The sequence below is a fragment of the Phocoena sinus genome, chromosome 6, assembly GCF_008692025.1.
Source record: "Phocoena sinus isolate mPhoSin1 chromosome 6, mPhoSin1.pri, whole genome shotgun sequence".
In the NCBI taxonomy this organism is placed as follows: domain Eukaryota; kingdom Metazoa; phylum Chordata; class Mammalia; order Artiodactyla; family Phocoenidae; genus Phocoena; species Phocoena sinus.
Genome location: NC_045768.1, coordinates 115,672,528 through 115,679,451, shown reverse-complemented (window position 1 = coordinate 115,679,451; position 6,924 = coordinate 115,672,528). Strand labels below are relative to the sequence as shown.

Here is a 6,924-nt window from a genome sequence, read left to right as displayed (position 1 = left end):
TCCCGAAAGAGTCCTTGTCACTGTTTCCAATTACTCTTTTTTTTTTTTTTGCGGTATGAGGGCCTCTCACTGTTGCGGCCTCTCCCGCTGCGGAGCACAGGCTCCGGACGCGCAGGCTCAGCGGCCATGGCCCACGGGCCCAGCCACTCCACGGCATGTGGGATCCTCCCGGACCGGGGCACGAACCCGTGTCCCCTGCATCGGCAGGCGGACTCTCAACCACTGCGCCACCAGGGAAGCCCTCCAATTATTCTTTTCCCTCTTTTCTCCGAATCGACTCCAGCAGGTTCCGCCACTGAACTGACTTGTCCATCCTCACCTTCCTTGAATCTTCATGTACATGCCTGTGTTTGACTATTTCCTCCATTTAAAATATTTTTTTTTCACTTTGATTCCAGGAAATCTCTCTTCCAGTTGTGCCCGCTACAAGATCCCTCCTTCTCTGGTTCTTGCGCTTGTTTTTTTTCTACTTTTTTTCCAAGTAATCACTCGCATGTCTAATTGATATCTCAGCCCAACACATTAAAAAATAAACTATCTTTCTACCCCACCTCTGTACCTCCTGCAGATTTTTCTGTTTACAGCCAAATCTAATCTTAGTTGCTCTGGTCAGAAGTGTAAGAGTTTTCCTGGATTACCCTCTTTTACTCAGACCCCATAACCAATCCAGTTGGGTTTTCTTTCAAAACACATCACTGCCTCCCCTGATTCACCTGTATCCAAGCCATCACCCTCTTCCTCTTAGGTTACTACAGAAGCTTTTAATCACCTGTGGTTAAGTCGCACCTTGTCACTTAGCTGCTCAAATTCCGGCCGGCTTCCTGTTCAGTCCTAGAGGGCGGCACATCTCTTACAGGGCCCTGCATTATTTGGGTCTGCGGAAGCCTCTGCATAAACTGATAAGTAAGGCTTTATGGGATTTGCTTCCCCGCGTCCCCAGACTTTACTCTCACTGCAGATTCTTTGGACTCGTTGAACCCCATTGCCTGCAATGCTGCTCCGGTGGAGATCTGTCCTTTCTCTCCTCCTTAATATCTCACTGACGTGTTGCACCCCCTTTTTCTGACACCAAACTCAAAATCACAAGGCTCCCCACGCTCCTGAACTTCCTGGCCCCCCCGCTTCTGATCTCCCCCCCCCGCCCCCCTTCATTTCCTTATTTAGCTTATTTCCTGCATTTCCACATTTAGATTAGGAACTTAGGAACTACGCTATGTATGACTAGAAATGTTTAACTCAGGTGAAAGTTAGAAAGCATTATGTGGTCAAAAGCATAGGAAGAAATACAATTTACAGTTCATTTAATTAAGAAACAGCATTTTAAAAATCATAATGATATACCTGTGGACGTTAAATACATGTACCAATTTTAGCTAAGATGACTGCTATTGTTAGCGAGTCCAAGCTCGCTCTGCTTGCCGCACGACAGGCCAATGAATTGGAGACGAGATGTTGAGGCGCGAATAAGACTTTATTGGGAAAGCCGGCAGACTGAGAAGATGGCAGACTAAAGTCTCAGAATAACCTTCTCGGGGTTTGGATGCCAGTTTCTTTTATAGCACAGACCGGGGGAGCTGGGGAAGTAAAGTAAAAAGGCCAAACATTTTGCAAATATCACCTGGAATGGCCAGCCTCTGGGAGGATGTGTGTTAATTTCTTCTTTCTTGCAGCCATCCGCAGGTGGGCAGGGTCCGGATGCTTCCCTGAACAAAGGCACTTTGGGTTAACATTCAGGCAGAGGGGCAGGGTCCCCTGAGGCAGGCCATTATGTATAGACAGTATCCTTTTAGTGAACAAAAGCAGCGGGAAAGCAAAGGTTAAAGTAAAAGAAGCAGATCCAACATGTAGTCAGATTTGGTTCTTCCCTTGTAACACTGTTTCCAATTCCAGTGGTTTTCTTTCAGAAAATATTTCAGTCTTTTGACATAGAGCTTGCATACAAAGATTTTTAGTGCTTACATATAATAGCAGAGAGCTTGCTTTTATTTCATCAATAACATAATAAACAAAATCATTAATGGCTAATATTCTGATATTAGCACAATCAGTAATACAATTCTATCTTTAATTAGGAAAATTCTAACTGCAGTCAAATAATTGAATTTATAATACAGTTTTTTATAACTAATTGATGATTTTTTCCTTGAATTTTTGGGAACAGGTAGTGAATTTATTTTATTTTGAGAACAAGTTAATCTAGAAATACCATGCATTTTGAATATAAATATAATGACATGATGGCTCTAGAAATGTGATGTAAATTTTAAAACCTATAACAATTTAAGGTGCTACTTGAAAGCAATTTTTATAATTTAGGAAAAAAATGTGAATTTTATGTTTCATTTAAAATAAAGTAAGATGGAAGTAGAATTCTTTTTATTAACAACTTAATTTTGATATAACTCACATACCATAAAATTCACCCGTTAAAAGTGTCATGCCATGGTTTTTGATGTGTTCACAGAATCGTGTATCTAGTCTCACAAACAATTTTAGAACATTTGCATTGTCCCCAAAAGAAACTGCAACCATTTGCTGTCACCTCTGGGTCTCCTATCTTCCCCAGCCCTTGGAAACCACTAATCTACTTTTTATATCTGTAGATTTGCCTTCTCTGGGCATTTCATGTGAATGAAATCATACAGTGTGAGGTCCTTTGTGCCTAGCTTCTTTTTAAAAAAAAATCATTTTACTGGGGTAAGATGGACTTATAAAAAGCTGTACATATTTTTTTTTAACATGGAGAAGTCACTTATTTTTTGAGATAACTTATCACGGAAGAGTTTACATTATTTTTAGTAGAGAAGATTAAGTGGTAAGCCCTCTTAGAATTTTTACTTAGCTAAGAGACATTTTTTTAACTTCTTTATTGGAGTATAATTGCTTTACAATGGTGTTTTAGTTTCTGCTGTATAACAAAGTGAATCAGCTGTATGTATACATATATCTCCATATCCCCTCCCTCTTGTATTTCCCTCCCACCATCACTATCCCTCCCCTCTAGGTGGTCACAAAGCACCAAGCTGATCTCCCTGTGCTATGCGGCTGTTGCCCACTAGCTATCTGTTTTACATTTGGTAGTGTATATATGTCCATGCCACCCTCTTACTTCGACCCAGCTCACCCTTCCCCCTTCCCGCATCCTCAAGTCCATTCTCTACGTCTGCATCTTTATTCCTGTCCTGCCCCTAGGTTCTTCAGAACCATTTCTTTTTTGTTTTTAGATTCCATGTATATGTGTTAGCATACGGGATTTGTTTTTCTCTTTCTGACTTACTTCACTCTGTAGGACTGACTCTAGGTCCATCCACCTCACTACAAATAACTCAATTTCATTTCCTTTTATGGCTGACTAATATTCCATTGTATATATGTGCCACATCTTCTTTATCCATTCATGTGTCGATGGGCACTTAGGTTGCTTCCACGTCCTGGCTATTGTAAATAGTGCTGCAGTGAACACTGTGGTACATGACTCTTTTTGAATTATGGTTTTCTCAGGGTATATGCCCGGTAGTGGGATTGCTGGGTCATATGGTGGTTCTATTTTTAGTTTTTTAAGGAACCTCCATACTGTTCTCCATAGTGGCTGTATCAATTCACATTCCCACCAACAGTGTAGGAGGGTTCCCTTTTCTCCACACCCTCTCCAGCATTTATTGTTTGTAGATTTTTTGATGATGGCCATTCTGACTGGTGTGAGATGATATCTCATGGTAGTTTCGATTTGCATTTCTCTAATGATTAGTGATGTTGAGCGTCCTTTCATGTGTTTGTTGGCAGTCCGTATATCTTCTTTGGAGAAATCTCTATTTAGGTCTTCTGCCCATTTTTGGACTGGGTTGTTTGTTTTTTTGATATTGAGCTGCATGAGCTGCTTGTATAGTTTGGAGATTAATCCTTTGTCAGTTGGTTCGTTTGCAAATATTTTCTCCCATTCTGAGGGTTGTCTTTTCATCTTGCTTATGGTTTCCTTTGCTGTGCAAAAGAAAAGCTGTACATATTTAATGCATACAACTCATTGAGTTTGGGGATTAGTGTATAGACATTAAATGATCATTAATACCAAGGTCACGAAACCATCATCAATATCAAGGCCATAAACATACTATCGCCCCCCAAAGCTTCATTCTGCCTCCTATAATACTATTGTTATTATTGTTGTCGTTACTGCTTGATGTGACGAGAACATGTGACACAAGATCTGCCCTATCCTCTTAGCATATTTTAAATATGTGCTACCATAGTTTTAGGTGTAGGCACTATGCTGTATAGCAGATCTCCGGAACTTATTTATCTTGCATAATGAAACTCTGAACCCTTTAACCATCACCTCCTCATTCCAATAAGTGTGAAAGGACATTTTTGGAAAGATTTAGAAAATAAGCTGATAATTGATAGAAATTTTTGGCTCTCTAGGCAAAATAACTCCTCTACAGGAAAAAAAAAAAGAGCAAAACTTTGTGCTCTAATTGGGAGCCCCTAGACAAGAATATGTGTAAATATTGTGAACAGGAAGGCCATTAAAGGAACCAATGACCCGTAATGGTTAAGAAACGCAAGGATACTTACCTGGCAGGGGAGATACCATGATCACGAAGGTGGTTTTCCGAGGTTGAGGCTTATCCATTGCACTCTGGATGGGCTGACCCCTGTGATTTCCCCAAATGTAGGAAACTCAACTGCATAATTTGTCATAGTAGGGGACTGCGTTCGCGCTTTCCCCTGTTAAAAAAAGAAAAAGAAACACAAGGAAAACTGTTTAAAATCTGTTCAGTAGTGCTGCTTACAGGGAAACCTTGTATCCTGAAATTCTGTGCTCTTCATCTATACTCTCAAGGGAAATAGTTTATAATTATTTATGAACAATACAGCTTTCCATTTTTCCTTTTTTAAAAATTTGAAATATAGTTGACACACAATATTACATTAGTTTCAAGTATACAACATAGTGATTCAATGTTATATACATTACAAATTGATCACCGTGTCATTCTGGTTCCTATCTGTCACCATACAAAGGTGTTACAATATTATTGACTACATTCCCTGTGTTCTATGTTACAACCCTGTGACTTAGTTATTTTATAACTGGAAGTTTGTACCTCATAATCCCCTTCACCTATTTCACCCATCTTCCCACCGCATTCCCTCTGGTGACCACCAGTTTGTTCTCTGTATCTATGAGTCTGTTTTGGTTTTGTTATGTTTGTTCATTTGTTGTGTTTTTCAGATTCCACATATAAGTAAAATCGTACAGTATTTGTCTTTCTCTGTCCAACTTATTTCCCTTAGCATAATACCCTCTAGGTCCATCCACGTTGTCATAAATGGCAGGATTTCATTCTTTCTTATGGCTGAGTAATATTCCATAGCATATACATACTACATCTTCTTTATCCATTCATCTGTTGATGGTGATGTAACACTTTTCATCCAATAATTCTCTAACACCCATAAAGGGAAATCATGTGACTGTATATCTGTAATTAAGGAATTGTTCATGCTCAGAACGGAATTTATGGACACTCCAAAACCAGAATCTGACTTACTATGTTTGCTCTGGTTGCTTTTAAATTAAACATATAACAGAAAAATATGTGTTCACTAAAATAAGTAGTCTAGACACTACTGAACCTAATTTCTTACTAAAAGTTAAGTTGAACTGACCTATGACACTTTTTAGGACACGCCAAATTGTCTAAATAAAATGGTAAATCTATACACCAGTAACAGGTTCGATTTTAGAACAATTTGCTTCTTTGAAATAATATAGAAACAAAAAAGCTTCTCAGACTCTTCAGGTACTATTTAAACATGAACAAGTACATGAATTACTTGATTCCTTGACGTCTCCTAAGATAATTTCTGTCATAAAGGTAGATTCTCACAGTAAACCAGATACTATAAGAGCTAGTATCTTATACTGTAAACAATATAGACTTACTTTAGAAATTCCATATAAATATATAGGAATACTTTAGCAGGTTTTCATCTGAACCAGCCTACTCCAACTAAAGTGTATGCAAAAGGCCTTCTTACCAAATCAAAAAGTCACACATCTATGGAGATTTGTAGATACACAACGTCTACACTACAGAATTCGGAAATAATGCCCCAGAGAATGACTGTGTTGTAAGATCTATGATCCCTCAAGCATCTGTTCTCATGCCCAAGTCCGTTTATTTAATTCATTGCTTGTTCTATTCCAGATCACAGATATAGCCGTTTCAATATTCTTAGCTCCTACCCCCATGGGAAAGAACTTTATAAAATAGAGTCTGCTGTTTACGTACAGCACATTTTGCCTTTAGTCTAGATGTTCTGTTCATTTCTAAAGTTCATTTCTAAAGTTACTGACAGTGAGCTTTTTCATACATTTTAGATTACGTGTATTCTACCCTGTGACACTCCCACTTCCTTGATTGCTTGATTTGAATAGGTTTCAGTTGACTCGTGGAACCGTAAAAATCTGTGGTTTAGACAGGTCCATCGCTAAGGTATCTGAACTTATGGCGTGATCTGTTTGCCACCTCTTAGTTTGCCTTTTCCAGAACGTCATACAAATGGGGTCATACAGTGTGTAGGCTCTTGAGCTTGGATTCTTGTACTCGTGAAGGCAGAATCAAAACGGAATAGGTGATTATAAGAGAGCTCTTTAGAATGGAGCTGGAAGGTCATTTAGAAAGTGTGACTTACCACATCTCAGCGTGAATGGAATCTGACCTTCTGACTCGATGAAGTCATCCGGAGCATCTGCCAGAAGCTCACGACAGCTACAGTATTGCCATTTATAGAGTGTCTTCCACGTAGTGCAGGAAGAGAAGGGCGTGAACTCTGACCCGTGAGGGAGGCGCGGCCTGCACTTCCCGCACGGACCACAGGGTGGCGCCGAGCCCGCCTCTCTGACTCACGGCGCATGCG

General features: G+C 39.6%; 1 non-coding gene across 1 annotated transcript; it reads left to right on the top strand.

The window, feature by feature from the left end:
* Positions 1-4,564: 4,564 nt before the first annotated feature.
* LOC116756217 lies at positions 4,565-4,728 on the top strand. The gene has a single exon (XR_004350586.1). It is a non-coding gene; the product is annotated as a U1 spliceosomal RNA (small nuclear RNA).
* Positions 4,729-6,924: the final 2,196 nt, after the last annotated feature.